This window comes from Nicotiana tomentosiformis, chromosome 8, assembly GCF_000390325.3.
Source record: "Nicotiana tomentosiformis chromosome 8, ASM39032v3, whole genome shotgun sequence".
In the NCBI taxonomy this organism is placed as follows: Eukaryota; Viridiplantae; Streptophyta; class Magnoliopsida; order Solanales; family Solanaceae; genus Nicotiana; species Nicotiana tomentosiformis.
The window spans coordinates 146,574,129-146,595,307 of record NC_090819.1 but is presented as its reverse complement, the minus strand read 5'-3'; the positions used below and the strand labels follow the sequence as shown (position 1 = coordinate 146,595,307).

Here is a 21,179-nt window from a genome sequence, read left to right as displayed (position 1 = left end):
GCATTACCTTGTTCATGTCCCTGCTTTATATAATTATATAGATTGAAAAATAAACTTAAATATTTATCGTAAGAGACTTTTTATTATTTTTTATTTTATTTAATTAAAATATAAAACATAAAGTAAACATACATATTAAAGATTTAAATCAATACAACATATGTAGTTATACCAAAACATATAATATTATCATGTATAATTACTTATTGTCTTCATCAACATGAATTAGAAGTCTATTTTACAAATTATTATATATTGATAATCCACCATGAGATAATATGCAAAGTCACCAACACATGATAATATTTCTCAATAATTTTATCTCTGCTTCTATCACAAGATGCCTCCATATTAGTAGAAGACTTGCTTGCATTTCTAAAGGAATACCAGAAGGCATATCTCCTTCCTCAATCTCAGTCATGTCTTCATTAGCATAATAGTTGAATTCCTTATTAGTACAAGAATGTTGTCGGATAAAATTATGTATAGCCATTGTAGTTGTAATAAGATGATTCTGAGTGTCAAACTTGAAAGATGGAATTGACCGTAAAACATAAATATTTTAAATATATAAAAATATTATTTTCGTAAAAAAAAGTTAAGTATGTTTAAATTCAAATTCAAAATGAGTAACTAATTATTAACAACACATAATACATAATTTAATTTTCTTAAAATTTAAATTTAAAAAAAACTAATTATTACCTAACCTAGTTAACTTTGTCCTAAATTGCCAAGTGACCAATTGTGAGACTGTCATTTGGCTTAATGTGGAGGCTTTTTCTTCTTCTTTTAATAATATATAGATATAGATTATGCGATGCAATTGTAAATTTATTACATATTTGTAGGTAATTTTCACAAATTAGATTTGCTAACTGTTTTAAAGATTCGGGAATTAATAGCATATAAAAAAAATTATAAATAATTATTTGTAGGAAGAGACTTGATAATCCAAAGAAGGATATAGATAATTTACTTTAGTATGAAAAAAGAAGAAGATAATTTGGAAAGTTACAAGGCATTACACAAAAAAGAAATCAAAAAAGAATTTGAAAAGTTACAATATATTCATATATATGATATCTCTAATTTTAAATGAATTGTAGAAACTAGAAACAAAAAAAAAAGCTTAAATTAGTAAGGGATAATTTGAAAAATATAAAGTTATGATGAAGATAGTTTTGTCTTGAATAAATTAATTTTTTGCTTCTATTTTTTGGAAGAAGCTAGAATTTTCTGCTTCTTCCCAAAAGCAAAACAACTGCTTCTCCTGCTGGCCAAAAGTATTTCTCTGTCTTGGCCAAACAGCTTAAATTTTTTTAAAAGTACTTTTGACATTCTAGAAGCTTGGCCAAACAGGCTCTTAGTGTGATTTGTTGATATGACAAAAAATATGAGTAATATGTTGGAGCTGATCAAATCACAATAAATGTGCAAAAAACTTCCAGAGCATCAACGAAAAAAGTTTATATGGTCTTTGTTAGGTTTCTGTCCTTTTTCTTATCAAATAGGCTTGAGGTATATTCTAGGTCATAGGGATAAATTAACGAAAAGCAATGAATTAAGTAGCTTATTTATGCTTAAAGGCATGATTCATAGCATGATTAGGCCAACGAAATACTCTGCACACAAAAAGCTATAATCTACTGTCATAACTCATAATACAAAAAATGTGAGTAATATGTTGGAGCTAATCAAATCTCAATAAATGTGCAAAAAACTTCGAGAGCATCAACGATTTAAGTTTATATGGTCTTTGTTAGGTTTCTGTCCTTTTTCTTATCAAATAGGCCTGATATATATTCTAGGTCATAGGGATAAATTGACGAAAAGCAATGAATTAAGTAGCTTATTTATGCTTAAAGGCATGATTCATAGCATGGTTAAGCCAACGAAATACTCCGCACACAAAAAGCTATAATCTACTGTCATAACTCATAATACAAAAAACGTGAGAAATATGTTGGAGCTGATCAAATCTCAATAAATGTGCAAAAAACTTCGAGAGCATCAACGATTTAAGTTTATATGGTCTTTGTTAGGTTTCTGTCCTTTTTCTTATCAAATAGGCCTGATGTATATTCTAGGTCATAGGGATAAATTGACGAAAAGTAATGAATTAAGTAGCTTATTTATGCTGAAAGGCATGATTCATAGCATGGTTAGGCCAACGAAATACTCTGCACACAAAAAGGTATAATCTACTATCATAATTCATAATACGCTAACTCTACAATTTGCACTAGTGTAATTCCTTATATTCTTCCGCTTCCCATGAACAACTCCATCAACCACAACCCAGATAAGGATCTGGATTCCCACATCCACCACAAAACCCTGACATTACCAACAAGCACAAGCATGGGGAACAAAGCACCCAGATTTCATCCTTCAAGGAAATATTACTAGCCTATAAATCCATGGCAAACATTAACTCGATGATCCTAGATACCCCTATCCCCTAATAACTCAAATGTCCAAGGAGTTCAAGATGACACAACCATGAAAAGCATGATGTTGGACATTCCTACTACCAGTACTAAGGGCATCAAGGAGATAAAGTTAATTGAAGCCGACCGGAATAGGATGTACTCACCATGGAAATACTCCTTGATTGTAATTTTGATTGGGAAAAGGATCTTACATCAATACCTAAGAGAAAAATAGCAAAACTTTGGAAACCCACTGAATCTTTTCCTCTAATTGACCTGGGTCATGACTACTTCATTATCAAGTTCACTAAGGAAGAAAATATGATACAAGCTCTTCAAAATGGCCCATGGTTCATTAATGGTTACTTTCTTTCAGTGTGACAATGAGAACCAAATTTTGTAGCAGAGAAAGCCAAGCAGATTCACACGGCAGTCTGGGTACGACTACCACAACTTCCTACAGAATTCTATGACGGTATAATACTAAAAACAATTGGTAACTCAATTGGAAAGCTCCTCAAAATTGACGCCTGCACTAGTGCTACCCTTAGAGGAAGATATGCGCGACTCTGTATTGAATTGCCATCAAATAGACCAGTTCAAACATGCATCCTAATAGGCACACACCTACAACAACTAGTTTATGAAGGGAATAACTTCTTATGCAAAAATTGTGGCCACCTTGGGCACACAGTTAACACATGCCTCCAAGCACCAAAAAATATAGGGATAACGCCAGATTATAACAACAGTTTGCAGAACTATGACAAAGAAAATAACAACCCACAACTTCCACCAAAAAATCAATGGCAAATAGTCACCTTCAATAGGCGGAGGAACCTAGGGAAAGGAAAAGCATTGGAAAAACAACTCGGAACTTCCTTGGCCAACAACTCACAACCAAGTACTAGTATTGATGTTAAAATCTACGATGCAGTGTCAGGTAAGTATCTCAACACCCAAAAATTAACTTACAAAGCTATTAATAACCCTATATTTTTTAATAACTCTGACAATATGGGCCCTAGCAATATTAATACAATCTCACATCCTAATGTTGCGGAAGATGAATTAATTCCCACTTCTAATAAATTCGATTCTTTGTTAAATCAGTAATCCATCTCCATCACTGCAGAGAAACAAACAATTTCTGTCAATGATAAATGTCACGACCCAAAATCCCATCCCAAGCGTCGTGATGGCACTTAATCTCTAAGACTAGGTAAGCTGATTACAATTTTATTTCAAGCCATTTTTTTAAACATATAATTTAATACAAGTGTCGAAATCAAAAGCGAAAACAAATATAACAACCTCCCAAGACTGGTAATACTAAGTCATGAACTCTAACTGAATACGTGCAATGATCTCAAGGATCGAATATAGAATAATGTTCGAATAAAAAGACTCCAAGGGACTGGGATGACCAAGCAGCCCTACCTCAAATCCTTGCGATCGCACTCTAATCTCTGCCCGAACCCGATATCTCCAATACCTGGCTCTGCACAAAAATATGCAGAAGTGTAGTATGAGTACACCACAGTCGGTACCCAATAAGCATCAACACTAACCTCGGTAGAGTAGTGACGAGGTACAGTCAAGACACTCACTAGTCGAATAATCTGTGCAGTATAGCATACAAAAATAATAAAAATACAAATAGTAGTGATAGCAACAATAATCAACTAGTGATATAAACAGCAAGGCAACAAGAACACCATAAATATTGCCCAAACGAATAATGAACACAAGCACCACCAATTAATCAAGTCCCTCAAAATATACATCTTTTATCTACAAGTTCTTCGAATAGAAATCTTTAGAATATAATCCTTTCAAATAAATATCTTACGAATATACTTCTTTCAAATAAATATCTTTCGAATATAATTCTTCAAATAAAATCTTTCGAATATAATTCTTTCAAATAAATATCCTTCGAATATAATTCTTTCAAATAAATATCTTTCGAATATAATTCTTTCAAATAAAATATTTCGAATATAATTCTTTCAAATAAATATCTTTCGTATATAATTCTTTCAAATAAGTATCTTTTGAATATAATTCTTTCAAATAAAATCTTTTGAATATAATTCCTTTCAAGTAAAAGTCACCATCTGACACCTCATTTCATAATCGTAAAAATTACGGGTCTCAACCCACTTTCATATTTCCACGGCACCTCGTGCCCATATCTCTATCACAACCGTACGGACAACTCACGCAGCCAATATTATCATCATTTACTCATGACACCTCATATCTACATTTCATATCACAAATACACGGACAATTCACAAGGCATAAGATATAATAATATAATAAAATGACTAAGAAGTGAACAATGAGAAATTACAGGAAGAAAACAACACAACAAATAGAGTAAACAACCGGGGCGCTCCCGAGGTACCACTTCGTAGTCCCAAAAGTAAATACATAACAGGGGAGATCCTGTGATACCATCTCATAGTCCCAAAAGTAAATATGCAACAAGGGAGCTCCCGAGGTACCGCCTCGTAGTCCCAAAAGTAAATATGCAATGGGGGGATCTCATGAGGTACCGCCTCATAGTATAAAAGTAAATATGCAAACAGGAGAGCTCCCAAGGTACCGCCTCGTAGTCCCAAAAGTACATATGCAACAGGGGAATTTCACGAGGTACCGCCTCATAGTCCAAAAAGTAAATATGCAAATAGGGGGAGCTCCCGAGGTACCGCCTCGTAGTCCCAAAAGTAAATATGCAGCAGGGGGATCTCCCGAGGTACCGCCTCGTAGTCCCAAAAGTAAATATGCAAACAGGAGGATCTCCTGAGGTACTGTCTCGTAGTCCCAAAAGTAAATATGCAAACAGGGGGATATCCCGAGGTACCGCCTCATAGTCCCAAAGTAAATATGCAACAGGGGGATCTCCCCAGGTACCGCCTCGTAGTCCCAAAGTAAATATGCAACAGCAAAAATGGAAAAATAACTCAGCAAGAACAACCTCCTTTTTAATCCAAAATTTCTAATAATTATATTAACGTCTCAATCTAAACTTATTTAATTAATTATTTGCAGATGAAAAAGTTATAATGTAATTATTTCCAGAAAATATAAACCCAACAAGCATACGAAATTCACATAAAAATCAAAGTAGCAATCACACCAATTTATCATATAAAACACATTCGACAAACAAGAAACGAGGCATGGCAAATAAGGATTTAATAAGTGCCAGAAATTTCTAATTTAAGACTTAAAAATGTCTATGACTTTAAACCAATAAAATTTATACATATAATCCTGAGTATGTACTCGTCACCTCGCGTACACGGCTTTCACATTACACAAAATGGCACATATAACTCAATGCCTAAGGGGTAATTTTTTCACTAAAGGTTAGGTAAGATACTTATCTTTTTGAAGTTATGCTGATATTCCAAAATAACCTTCTTGCTTGAATTGACCTCCGGGCAACTCAAATCTATCCAAATTAATTGCATAACTTCATTAAAATTCATCGAAAATAATTCTGGATAATAAAACATCGACTTAAAATTTTATATTAAAAGTCAACCAAAGGTTAAAACGGGGCATGTCTCTAAGAACCCAATAGAATTTGCACGAAATTCGAACACTCATTCCGATACGAGTCCAACCATACTAATTTTATCAAATTCCGATAACAACGCGACCTCCAAATCTTAAATTTTTGTTCTTGAAAAGTTTTTTTGCAAAAATCTTGATTTTCTCCATTAAAACTCAAATTAAACGATGAATATAACCATGGATTTATGAAATATAATTACTTTTGAATGTAGAACACTTACCCCAGTCGAAGTCGTGAAGAAATCCTCAAAATCACCCAAGAACCGAGCTCCAAAAATCCCAATCGAAAATAAAGAAATGACCATTTTTGGGTCCTTAACACTGCCTAGTTTCGGCTTCTGCAGACATATTTGCGCATCTGCGGAGTGCACTGCCCAGCTGAGGCCTCACATCTGCGGACGAATTTCCGCTTCTGCGCGAGCGCTTTTGCGAAGGCCATACGCGCACCTGCGGACGAGCCACTTCTGCGTTCCCTCTTGCGCTTTTGCGGTCATGCAGATGCGTAAAATGCGTTGCACCTGCGACTTATGCCCAGTCTGTCCAATGTTGCTTCTGCGAGATTGCTTCTGCGATGAAGCATCCGCAGCAGCGAGAACACCAGCAGCAGATTTCCAGCAGCTTCTTCAAGTCCAAAAATCAATCTGTTAACCATCCGGAATTCACCCGAGGCCCTCGATACCTTAACCAAATATACCAATACGTCCCAAAGTACAACACGAACTTAGTCGAGGCCTCACACCACGTCAAACCACGTCGAATTTATGAATCGCGCCTCGAATCGAATTATGAGTTTTCAAATCTTCCAACTTCTATAATTGGCGCAGAAACGTATCAAATCAATCCGGAATGACTTCAAATTTTGCGCACAAGTCATAAATGACGTAATGGAGCTATTCCAATTTCCGGAATCAAATTTCGGCCCTGATATCAATAAAGTCAACTCCCGGTCAAACTTTCTAATAATCTTCCATTTTCCAACTTTCGCCAAAATGCATCAAATTGTCCTATGGACTTCCAAATCCAAATTCGGGCATACACCTAAGTCCGAAATAACCATACGAAGCTATTGACATCATCAAAATTCTATTCCGGAGTCGTTTGCTTAAAAGTAAATCTTCAGTCAACTTTTTTCATTTAAGCTTCAAAAATAAGGATTATTTTTCCAATTTAATTCTAAACCTTCCAAAAGTCAAACTCGACCGCACACGCAAGTCAAAATACATATTACGAAATTGCTCGAAACCTTAAATCATTAAACGAAACGTAAGTTATCAAAATAACAAGTCGGATCGTTACAACAAACATTCTACGTACACGTCTCTTTCGAGGACTCCAAAGCAATCCATAGCCTTTAAAAGCGCAGCCACTAACGAATGTGCATGTGGAGACTCAAAAACATGCAATTACTTAAACCCTAATCTACTAGCCAACTAATCACCCTACCTATACAGATAACTTGTAAGCTGCATCTCCTTCTAACCAAATATTACAACAACATTTGTCAAAGGAAATCAGCCAAGTGTCAATGATAACACTCCCTCCGATCACCGAAAATCCTCCTCCCTAATATTCCCCTTATCTCATGCATGCAAAATCTTCTCCATTAGATTTGGAATCATTAACAACTATTCACTCAACCACAACATCTATATCTTCCCCTTCGAAAAATCATGAACAACATCCAGACCAACCTCAACAAAGCCAGAATTCTATCAAACTCCCTTCTAAGGAAAACGGTGGCTCATTTTCCACCTTTCCCACCACAAAATTCCGTTTCATCCCCCAACTTTTGTATCACCACCCCCGACTCCCAACCAAGACCCAGGGGCGGATCCACGCGTAAGGTTCTGGGTGCTGCAGCACCCACTGACCTCGACTGAGACTCTGTATACTTATATAAAGATTTTATGAACACTGATATAATATTTGGGCAAGCATCCATTAACCAAGAAGTTTAATGGGTACTTTGGTTTGGAGCTTGAAGTTAAGCCGCTTGTTATTCCGATGTTGCGAGATTGATTCCCGCTTGCAGCATCTATTTTTCCAAAAAAAATACTTTTCCTTATTATATAAAGCGTTGACTCCCTTGTTTTCTAATCCTTTTTAATGATGACTTATAACTTACCTTTCACAGTAAAGAAATCACAGTATACACAATGATTAACAAGTTTTCTTGACCTCCCCGTCTCAAAGTTAAAACACAAGGAACAAGATAATAGTATTTGGTATTTTGATTAAAGCTAGAGATTTTGGGTATAAATAGTAATATTCTATCGAAGATAGTTGGTTTTATAAATTATAATTCTTATTACTTATGCTTTGTAAAATAGAATCATTAATATTTTTTAATGAATTTTGTAACTATTTTGTGGCAAATAAACATGAAAAATAAATTTATCTCTTTTTCTGATTTACTTAATTTCAAAACTGAATTTTTTGGGATAAATGAAAGTTATTAGCATCAGTTTATGCGATTGATAAATTTATCCCATTGGATCATTGCTTCAAAAATTTGTAAGTTTTCATCTTATCTTCCGAAAGAATAATATTTCTGATATATTTAGTTATAAAAAAATGTGATCAATTTTTCAGTTCAATGTGTTAAATATGTTGTTATTGCCTTATTATTTGTATTGTTATATAGGGGCATGAGTTCCCCAATAGGTTTTAGTTGAATTATTTGAATTGAATTTTAGGTAAAATTGAATCTTATTATGTAGGAATATTTCATCAATCTTTGTGAATCGAGTTGGATAGGTTTGTCACAAGAACGAATGTTGGGCAACCAAGTTCTAGTTCTACCCATCCATCTATTGCGTCATCCATAGCTCCGGAAATTCAGAGGGGCACATTTCTTTATGATCTTTATTTAGAATCTCTCAACGTTGATCCGGGAGATAAAAAAACATATTACATAATACAACTCTAATATACGTGATGAAGTTAGGAGACATTATATTCAAAAAAGCCTTGCCAGCCCGTGAATCATGATTTTCCTAAAACTAAATTTGGGAAGATAATGCGTCAGTTTTGTCCTGGTTGGTTTAAGGGTCAACATTCTAAGTGGTTGGACTACAGTATATCAAAAGATATTGCATATTGTTTGTGTTGCTATTTTTTTTAAAATGAACATGAAAGTCATGGAAATACGGTAGATGCTTTTACAAAAAATGGCTTTAAAGCTTGAAATAAGGCTATTGAAAGATTTAAAGTTCATGTTGGAGAAGTAAATAGCATCCACAATAAGTGTTTCAACAGGATGCTTGATTTAATAAATCAATCACAATCAATTCGCACTTCTTTTGACAAACAAACCGAGAAAGAAAAAAGTGATTTTCGACATCGATTGAGTGCTTCAATCGATGTGGCAAGATTTCTTTTGAGACTAGATTTTCTATTCTGGGCATGATAAGAGTCAATCTTCTACAAACAGAGGTATCTTTCTCGAGCTTTTGCAATGGTATGGAGATATTGATCGGGATGTTGGAAGCATTATATTAGAAAATTCTCCAAAGAATGAAGTGATGTGTTCTCCAAGTATTCAAAAAGATGTTGTAGATACTTGTGCTAAAGAAACAATCAAAGCTATCATTGAAGACCTGGATGGGGATTTTTTTGGGATACTAGTTGATGAATCAAAAGATATATCACACAAGGAGCAAATGGCACTTGTTTTGAGATATGTTAACAAGGAAGGCGAAGTAATAGAGAGATTTGTTGGTATTGTGCATGTTAGTAATACATCAACTATGTCATTAAAAAAGGCAATCTGCTCCTTTCTTTCTGATCACTCAATAAGTCCAACGCAAATACGTGGGCAAGGTTATGATATGTATAGTAACATGCAGGGAGAGCTAAATGGTATTATGACTTTGATTATGAATGAGTCTCCATCAGCATATTGCATTCACTATTTTGCTCACCAATTACAATTAACACTTATGGCTCTTGCAAAGAAGCATTCAGATGTAGATGACTTTTTTTGTATAGTTGTTAATGTCTTAAATATTGTTGGAGCATCTTTTAAGAGCAGGGATTTGCTTCGAGAACATCAAGTTGAAAAGTTAGAGGAGTTGCTCAAATCAGGTGAAATGCTTACTGGACGAGGATTAAATCAAGAAACGTGGGCTTCAACGAGCAGGTGATACTCGTTGGGGTTCTCATTATAAAACATTGGATAACCTTATTATCCTATTTCCATCAATTATTTATGTTGTTGAATTTACTGCACGTGAGTGTCCAAACTATGTCGATAGAATTGTTGCTGAAAATCTTATAGGTAAGATTAAGGAATTTGATTTTGTTTTTATACACTTGATGTTAAAAGTTCTAATAATGACAGATGAGTTGAGTTGTGCATTACAAAGGATGGATCAAGATATTGTCAATGCTATGGGAGTCCTTGCTCTTACAAAGCAACGATTACAAACGATGAGGAATAGTGAATTTGAATCTTTGATGAAAGATGTCTCTTCTTTCTGTGATAAACATGATATAATGATTCCAAAGATGGATACTCTCTACTTTCCTGGGAAGTCGAAGCGTAGAGCTCTTGATGTTACATATTCTCATCATTTACTTGTTGAACATTTTTATGGTGTTATAGATTTGCATTTTAAAGAGCTTAACCGTTGCTTTAATGTTGTAAGTACTGACTTACTCCACGATATGGCTAGTTTAAATCCAGTTAATTCATTTGGTAATTTTGATAAGAATAGGTTAATGAGGTTGGTTGAATATTATCCGAATGAGTTTGATAGCAGCAAGCTTCGAGATCTCAGTTGTCAGCTTGATAGTTTTATAGTTTATGCCCGTGGTATTGACAAAAGGTTTTTTGGTATGAAGGAATTAGTGACCTTGCTAAAGTGTTGGTTAAGTCAGATCTGCATCAAACTTGGCTGCTTGCTTATTTGCTTATCAAGTTAACTCCCATTCTTCTTGTTGCTACAACTTATGTGGAACGAGATTTATCATCCATGAACTACATCAAAAATGAACTTCATAACAACATCGGTGATGAATTTTTAAATAATTATTTAATTTGCTATGTAGAGCGTAAGATATTTGCAAGTATCAGCAATGATGCTATTATTCATCATTTTCAACCTTAGAAAAGTCATCGAGCACAGTTGTGAGTTATGACTAGAAGTCTTTTTTTGTAATGATAACATTATTATTGTGACTTGTGGCTAGAAGTCATTTTTGGTAATGACAATAGTAATAGTATTTTTCTCATTAACTTTTTTCACGGCCCCATTCGAATAATTTGTACTTATACTATATGGTTGTTTGCACCTTTATATTAAAATAAAGTGAGCACCCACGACCTTAAAACCCTGGATCCACCACTGTCAAGACCCACAAACTTGGATAGAACAGGGGCTACAAGGACATGCAGCCTTCTTCTCGATGATCATCAATGGTCAGGAAGTATGGATTGTTCTACAAAATCCAAACTTCCTAGCACAACTAATCTCTGAATGAATGGCCCTAGCAATGGGGAATTACATAAATCACATGTGGCTGGCCAACATTATCGATCCATTAGCCCCAGCTATACCTCTTGTCCTCTTTCACAATATGCAAGCACACTGGAATTTCTTGCACAACTTCAACCCTCTCAACAACATGGAGTTACTATATCAACTCCCCTTCTTCACTCATGTCAATCAAGTGACGGACCACCCAATGTTTTACCCATGGCAGCTAATCCCACAACACAATTCGATCCCACTGGATATCCACAACCAACAACACCCTCACAAAGAGAAAGAACAAGAGGATCAAGAGATATTAGAAGAGATGGTAGAGGAAATAATCATTCCACGGATTAGAGGATCATTTACCAAAATTTCAAGCATCATAGAAGCATCTCTCATGTTATTCCAAGAGATGGAGGACAGAAAATACATATTCAAGTACCCAATGGCCCTCTACAAATGCTCCATCGACATCCGACCTCCAATCCTAGAAGCGACAGGGAACTTCGTAGTAGTACTAAGCCCATCTCCGAGGAAATTCACTTAACTCTGACAGGAGGGGATAGGGAACAATAATCTCAACATCAATCATCTCCTAATGAATAGGTCAATGAGTCTTGTAGTCTGGAATATTAGAGGTGTGAACAATGATGATTTTAAAAGAAATTTTAGGGAACATCTTAATATTCATAACCCTGACATGGTTGTACTGTTGGAAACCAAAATGACTGATCATACCTCTCTCTGTGATGAGTTCCACTTCTCTGATATGCTCGAGGTTCCAGCTGTAGGCTTTGCTTGAGGAATAGTTATTTTTTGGTTCGGGAATTTAGTTACAATCAATCTCATAAGCAAATCCCATCAAGAAATCCATACAATACTCCAGGTATCTCCTATCCATCCCCCTAGTCTTATTAGTATTATATATGCCAGTACTTCTCTTAATCTTCGTAGTAATCTTTGGAATAGACTTTGCGCCATAGCGGATACTTATCAAGGCCCTTGGCTAGTATGTGAGGATTTTAATGAAATTCTCTCTCAAAATGAAAAATGGGGTGGTAGAACTATTAACTCTCAACGTTCCTCATGCTTTTGGTCATGTGTGAATTACTGTAACCTAATAGACCTAGGCTTTAAAGGAACGAACTATACCTGGACTAACCGTACAGTTAACTCCAATGGTCTAATCCTAGAGCGAATAGATAGATGTCTTGCTAACACTTTGTGGTTCGACCAATACTCTGATGCGTCTATCACTCATCTACCTAGAACTTACTTAGATCATACCCTTCTACTTCTCCAATTCACCAAGCATGCCCCTCCCCTTAGTAAGACACTCTTTAGGCTCAAAATCTTTTGGTGTTATCACCATGAATTTGACACTATTGTCGAAGACTCTTGGCATGAGAGACAACTCCTTGAAGCCACTGACTATTTCCAACATAGGGTTTTACACTGGGCAAAGTCTAACTTTGGTAATATTAATAGGAAGAAAAATAAAATTTTTGCGAGACTCTATTCAATCCTCCCCGAAATATCCCACTAGCCATTTTCTATATCTTCTGGAAAATGATCTTATATTTGAATATAACAACATCTTGAAAATAGAGGAAGACTATTGGAAAATTCGATCTCGTATTAATTGGCTTAACGATGGGGATGCTAATACAAAATTCTTCCACCTAAATATAGTGAATCGTAGAAGAAAAAATAGTATCTCTTTTTTCAAAAATAGTGATGGCAACTGGTCCAGCACAAATCCTCAATCACACTACTGATTTTTTCCAAAAAGCTTTCCAAACTTACCATATAGATACGCCTTTTGAAAATATCCTCAATTCATAAACTTGCTTCGAAAACATAGATCTCTCGGAATTGGATTGCCCATTAAAAGACTTTGAAGTTACATGTGCTATATTTTCATTTAAACCTTTTAAGGCCCCGACCCCCGATGGAATCCACCCTTTTTTTACCAAAATTATTGGTATGTAGTTAGAAATTCTGTTTTAACTTTTTGCCACGATAATTTTAAGAATCTCTCAATTCCGAAAACTCTAAACTCCACCTATATCTACCTCATTCCAAAGTTTCATAATGCGTACAACCTCAATAATGTTTGCTCTATAGGACTTTGCAACACTATCTACAAGGTTATTACAAAACTTATTGTTAACAGAATTAAGCCCTACCTTGATAGGCTAATCGAGCCCTATCAATCTTATTTCCTCAAAGGCAGAAGAACTAGAGACAACACCATTATTATTCAAGAAATCGTTAACCATTTTAAAAAATTTAAGGGTCGCCGAGAAAAAGTCCTTTTAAAGATCGATCTGAAAAAGGCTGCTTGAATGGTCCTTCATTTACCCTGCTCTTCTCTTCTTTAAGTTTCCCCTACGAATCACCAAGCTTATCTTGAGCTGCATCAGTACATCTAGAATTGCTATTTTGGTTAACGGGTCCAAAATAAATTTTTTCATTCATCTAGAGGTATACGACAAGGCGATCCAATGTCACCATACCTTTTTATACTTTGTATGGAATTGCTATCCAAATATATAAACCAGTAGGTGAATATTAGACTCTGGGATCCAATCAAACTCAATCCCACTGTACTATCATTTTCTCATCTATTCTATGCGGATGACTTAACTCTTTCAGCTAATGCCAACTTAAAGTCAATCCACACAATAAAGCGAAGCCTTCTTTTCTTTTCTCAAATATCTGGACAAAAAATCAATAATACCAAATCCAAAATCATCTTTTCCCAGAATTATGACACTCAAACCAAAACACACCTCGCGAATATCTTCAGCATTAAAATCAGTGATAATTTTGGTAAATACTTGAGATTCCCTATTCTCGCACGTAAATGTAAGGTCTCTCACTTACAGTACATCATTGACAACATGAGCTCTAAGCTTACTAGTTGAAAAATAAACTTTCTTTCAATTGTGGGGAGAACAACCCTAGCTAGATCAACTTTTAACTCTATCCCAAACCATTCAATGCAATACCTCCTTCCCCTCCTTCACACTCAAGTAAATTGACAAAATCTAAAGAGATTTTATCTGGGGCTCTACCACTCTGAAAAAGAAAATTCATTACATCAAAATGGACCAATGTCACTCAACCCAAACAAGTTGGGGGCCTATGACTTAGTAAAGTAGCTGATAAAAATATGGTCTCGCTTGCCAGTCTCTCTTGGAGACTAATCATCAACCTAAGTTCCATATGGTCTGCCACACTAATTAGCCAATACAAGTATAAGAAAAATCTCACCCCTCACTCTTTCAACTGGAACAACATTCTGACAGGTTGGAAAACCTGTAGTCCAAAAAATATTAGTTGCTGGTTCTCCGCGTGGATACCTAGCTCCCACCTCTAAATACTTTCATCTAAGGGCCGCTGAATCAATCTGACCTAACCTTTAAAATCAAGGACCTTTGTTTTTTTTTATCATTGGGATCTCTCCAAACTGTCCTTTGTACTTGCTCCAGATATAAAGAACATAATTTTTTCCATTAATCGTGCCACTACCAATAATACTAGAGATATCCCAACTTGGGCCTATACTTCAAACTGTACATTTTCTACGAGCTCTACCTACAAACTAATATCCACTCCCACACCTACTAACTATAAGTTCTACTGGATTTGGAAACTAAAAACACTCCATAAGATCAAATACCTTCTTTGGAAATGGTCCCATAATCGACTTCCCACAAAGCAATATCTCCATCACATTGGCATCAACATCGACATTACTTGCTCAATTTATAAAGGGGCTGAGGAGACAATTACTCATATTTTCCTTGAATGTCCTATAGCCATGAAAATTTGGAGTGATGTGCTCCTAAACTTTCTTCCTTTAAATCAGAATTCTGAGCACTGGCTCACCTTATTAAAAAACACAAACATAACTATAGATCATTTAGGAATCCCACGGGAAGAATTCTTCCCATTTGCTATTTGGCATCTTTGGCTTAATAAATATAATAACTCGTTTAACAACCTATGCAACTAATTGTCTCTAGATATGGTTATCATGCGCTACAAAGAGTTCATATATTGTACAAACTCTTCTCGTTACAGCCCTCCTACTTTAACCATCATAATAAAGTGGCACCCGCCCGCAACAGTTTCCCTTAAGCTCAACATCGATTGTGCCTTCAAGGGTAAGTATAAGAAATGGGGCATCGGCGAAATTTTTAGAAACAACCATGGGACTGGCACTACGACAACAATGGTCTTTAACGGCAATAAAATTCTCCTTTATATTGCCGCTAAAACTTTTACCGGTAATTATTCACCATTGTATCCAGCATCGCTAAAAGTTTTAGCGGCAATTTCGCCGAAAGCTGGTAAAGACATTATTAATTGCCGCTAATAGCTGTTATATTTAGCGGCATTTGTGAACCGGCGATTCCAATGGCCGCCAAAAACTATGCTAGAGATATGCTAACTCATAATTTTAGTAGCCTTTGTTATTGCCGATAAATACCTATTATTAGTGGTCAATATAACAGATGTCTTTTAGTGGCAATTGTAATGGAAGCTAAAACTACTTTAAATTTGTCGTTATTTATCTTCATTAACTTTTGTTATAGCTTAAAAAGTTCTACTGTGTTGCCAATAAAAGATAAATTATTTTGGCCACTTAAAGAATTACACTTAATTTTCAACTTGATTGAAGCATACTAATACTCGGCCCAAAAAATATAAATGAAATAAAAGTTTGTAAGAAACCACGCCAATATTCATTCGAAAAAGATCTATTTCATTAAATTTACAACAAACAAAAACTTCTAATCCATGGTTTCAAAGTGCCGACAACATAAGAGAAAGAATAAACCATTTGTCTCCAATATTAGTTTTAGTCTAAAAAATATCTCTTCATAATCATATTGACATTGTTCCACATGTGTCCGGCTAGAAGAAGTCATCATTGTCAGGATGTCATTGCTTTGAATCTGCACCATTTCCTTATTCTTCTATTTCTTGTTACAGAAACTGGTATTTATGAAGCATCAGGCTTCAGCTATAGAATTTCTAGGAGCATTTGGTTGTCTTTCAAAGGTTCTATGTAACACCCCGAAAAATTTTTAAGTGTTTCAAGACCATTAAGAAGATTAGCGGGTACTACTTATATCAATTCGAGTATGAACAAGACTGGTAATTTGAATGATATCAATTGATTATAATAATATATGTATGAGGTACATTAAGAATGGTTTAGGGTCTAAGAAGAGTCCTAAGGCTAAGTCAAGTTGAAAATTATATGATGGGATAAAGTTTCAAGTAAGTTTGAATAAGATCAAACTTCAAACGAGCATAATTCTCAAGATATGAAGAGTTATATGGTGTATAAACTACCATATTAAAGCTCTTTGAGTCTAGTTTCTAACGCATTAAACCGTTCATCATTTGGATATGTATACAGAATGTTATGGCCCTTTTACTGGACCTATGTCATATGCGCACCCAGATGCGCAGCCGCGCATAGTTGAGACTTTCTGCCTCAGGTGCGCGGCCGGATGCGCGGCCATTTGCCCAGGTGCACTGCCGCACACGTAGGAGCTCATTTAATACCCCCAAGGCCGGGTAGGGAGAGGGGTTAAGTCATTTTTGAGCTAAAATCTGATATTTTTAGAGAGAAGTGAGAGTGTTCTAGAGAGAGGAAGAAGCTCAAGTATCTTGTTCATCAAATCTTGCTCAAGCCTTGAAATCCAACAAGAAATCTCTCAAGTTCTTTATCTAAGAGGTAAGGTTTCATACCCTAGTTTTTCAATTTTCGAATTTGGGTAGAAGATGGTTGATTAGGGGTATGATTATTGGGTGTAAGAGTATTATTTATATATGCTTATACCAATAAGGTTTGGGAAGAGTTTTGAGTTCAAATAGGTAAAGATTGGTTTGAAAATAATAGAAATCTTCAAAGACTTTAATTGAAGTTTTTAGGGTCGAGTTGATGTTAGAATTTGATGAAATTTGTATAGTTGGACTCGTGGTTGGATGGGCGTTCATATTTTATAACTCTTGTCGGGTTCCGAGATGTGGGTCCCACGGGTAATTTTTGAGTTAATTTTGGATTTTATTGGAAAATTAGTATTTCTTTATGTAATTAATTACAATAATTGGTATTGACTGAATCAAATTAATTGTATCTAGATACGAGGCTTTCAAAGACCAATTCTCGTGGCAAGGGCATAGGAATAAAGAATTACACGGTTTGAGGTAAGTAACACTTACAATCTTGGTTTTGAGGCTATGAATCCCTCAATTACATGTTGTATGAATTGTTTTGAGATGACGCACATGCTAGGTGACAGGCGTGTGAGCGTGCATCATAGGAATTGTGACTTAATTGATTCCGTGGAGTTGCATAATTAAATAAATTACATTATCCGCACATCCTCCACGTGTTAGAGAAATTGATCTGAGACACCAAAACACTAGACGTACACATTTTCCCAAAATCCGGAACATCGTGAATCACAAGCTACAGAAGGAAACCTAGTATCTCTATACATCAGAGTCTAACAAAAGAAATGCAGAAGATAATGGACATGGGGAAGAGTATAAAGGGACTCCGAGATCTGCAGACTCGGCAGATGTACCTTGAAGTCTCCAAAGCTGCCTCGATTTACTGATAATGCGGCTGGTAAGAAGTACCTGGATCTGCACACGAAAACATGTACAGAAGAGTAGCATGAGTACACCACAATTAGTACCAGTAAGTGCCAAGCCTAACCTCGATCGAGTAGTGATGACGGCAGGTCAGGCCTACTTCAAACAATGTTTTTATCAGTCAGACTTATTATCATTTAGATGCTCATGTACTCAATGACACCGGGTTTTGGGAATATATTTTTATGTCGAAATTATGAGATTTTCTATGAAATTCAATATTATATTTTCAAACTTAATGGAAAGTACGGTTTATTGAGGTTGTCATCTTGCCTATTATTGTGATAGGCGCCATCATGATAGGTGAGGATTTTGGGTCGTGGCAAGTTGGTATTAGAGCCTAGGTTACATAGGTCTCACGAGTCATGAGCAGGTTTAGTAGAGTCTTGCGGATTGGTATGGAGAAGTCTGTTCTTATCTTCGAGAGGCTACCGAACCCTTAGGAAAATTTCACTTTCTTGTATTCATATGTGCGGAATTGATTCAGCTTCAAACATAACTCTTTGAATTCCTTCCATGCATTCGTGTGCGCATGTGAGTGCTCAGTATCAGCTGTGTATCGCTGCTTGTGATTCCATGAACGAGGTTCGAGTTGATTATTCTGTGTTTTGTTGATGGGCCAGTCTGGAGGACTTGAGTCCGGAGTTAGACCGCAGCTTAAGCTCGGTAGTTTCTGTTATGAGAACCTGTACAATTGGACTTATGTGTTCGGTAGTATTCCTATGAGTGGAATTTATGGCTCAATGAGCGGTTGAATGACTATATGATAAGTATGATGTGACGTACAATCTTGAGTTGTGAGTGCGTTGAGGGATCTGTCATGCTGTTTAATTATGTAGCGAAGTAGATTTTCATGTCGTGTTAATGAGTTCAAACTCAAAAATATTAAGTGATTCTGTGGTAATTATGGCTGCGAAAGGGTATAGCAATATGCCAATTTGAGGCTAAGTAGGTGGGTTATCTCCTGCGAAGTAATCTACGTAGGTGTGTTCCTTATAATGTTGAGTGGAGAGTTTCTTTTCTACCAGCTAGGCGTATGTGTTGAGATTTGAATTTGAATCCTGTTGAGAAAGTTGACTTGACTGTCACGAGAATAAATGCAAACTTAGCGGATGTTTGAGGTATTTTATGGTGGGTGTTGCATTAGCTTGAGAAGAATTTTTGTTGAACTGACTGCAGTATTATGGCAGTAATAAAGTATGGGTATTGTGAGTTATGGAGTGTTTTTTTGTATGGCTTGGAGCCAAGTGGGGGAGCATGCTATTGATAATTCAATTTCATGGATATATGTTAAATTTTAGTTTTGGTTTGAGGCATACTTGCGGGATAGTTATGACTTGCAGAGGTGGAGATCGAGGATGACTCGGGTAAGAAAATTCCTGGATACGGGTTACATTGCACTTTATGAAAATATACAAATTATGGAATGATTAAGTTATTATTTTGAAGGATGTAGTGTGCACGAATTATGAATTTGATTGGTCGTGTTAAGTCAAGGTTACTTCTTTGAGTGTTGAGTGTGCTAAGGGAGCACGTGTCTTTCGGCCCGTTTGGGCAGAGCAAATTAGATTTGAGCAGAATGGATGACTCTCGAGAGGATTCTTATAGATTCAAAATGTATATGTGGCAATTGAAATTTTTTTGAATTTGTATATCACTAGAATCGGTTACTTACACTGGATGGTATTGGGACGTGTGCTAATTCTGTTTGACTACGGATTCTACATTTCAGTACAAGAAAGGAAAGATGAACAATTTTAAATTCACATAAGGTCCTTAAGGGTGGGTGTCTGGGTTGTGGTATTTATGTAGGTGCTTAAGAAGAATACAGTGGCTTATGGGACTTAGGGCGGTGTGATTTTATGTTAGGATGTCTTGTAGTGAGCTTTGGGTAAGGATCATAGTGCTCTAACAAGGAGAAGTGTCAACTTGAGTGTAATTCAGAAGAAACTTGAAGAAAATAGGACAACTAGGTAGTAGGCTAGACCAGTATGGTAATGGTATGTTCGGTTCTTTTGGGATAATTATGATGCGGTGTAACTTTACAGATGTTTCGGTGGCAATATTCTTGGGTTTGGTGACATGCGTGGCTTGGTCAACTTAAAGGAATTCAGTTTTGATAGCTTGGTTATGTGCAAATGGATTTGAAAGTGTTCTTGATGGTTTCTACTATGGTTTGAATTAGATATTTTCCACCAGTGTAGGAGACATGTTGTGCATTGTGAATTCCTCATGGATGAGAGAAAATGGAAGGTTTCTAATTAACCGGGTATGTAATATACTGGTGACTCAGAGTTAATAATGAGATTCTCATGTTTGTCACATGATGGCATAATAGATGTGGTGTGTTGTGCGGGATTAAGACTTACATGTACAAGGTGGCAGTTCATTTTGGAAAGCAAGACCACGAATTATGGAAAGAATGGTCAATTTTAGATGTTTAGACGGATATTATAACTACTCCGTAATCCCTGATAAGGGTGTGCATTGCAAATGGGGCATTGTGTTTGGACTTTCGGGTATCATCGGTATTGCGATACTCACCTGGTTAATAGACTGTTGATATTCCAATTATTGCTATGTGGCATGGGAGGAAATGTGGAAGTATTCCTCATGGGATGATCGTGCGTGAAAGATGTGTTAGTCATTCGAGTGTTGGAATTGGGACCAGTCACGGTGATTCCTATGTTCTATGAATGTGGAGACTGGGGTTCTCATAAGCATATTGTTTCAGAGTTGCGGCCCATTTGAGGTGAGTATCTTATTTTAACTCAGTGGAGGCCCTAGTTGCCTTTGTGATGATTACGCTCTACGAGTGCGTATATATATGTGAGGTTTGAGCCCATGTGTGGGAATCGGGGCAAGTATTCCGACTCGGGAAAATGTTTAGACTATGGTATGCCTAGAGTTGATGGTTAAGCGTACAATTATGATGTTTCTCGTATTCATACCTTTGTTGAGAACTATCTGGGCTATACTTGAGATT

The 21,179-nt window shown here is 35.9% G+C and overlaps 1 long non-coding RNA gene across 1 annotated transcript in view; it reads right to left on the bottom strand.

The window, feature by feature from the left end:
• Positions 1 to 5,804: 5,804 nt before the first annotated feature.
• Positions 5,805 to 21,179, bottom strand: part of LOC138897001 (uncharacterized) — a 43,632-nt gene continuing 28,257 nt past the window's right edge. The window contains exon 3 of the long non-coding RNA XR_011410716.1: positions 5,805 to 5,901. This is a non-coding gene — a long non-coding RNA (uncharacterized lncRNA). The remainder of the gene's footprint in view (positions 5,902 to 21,179) is intronic.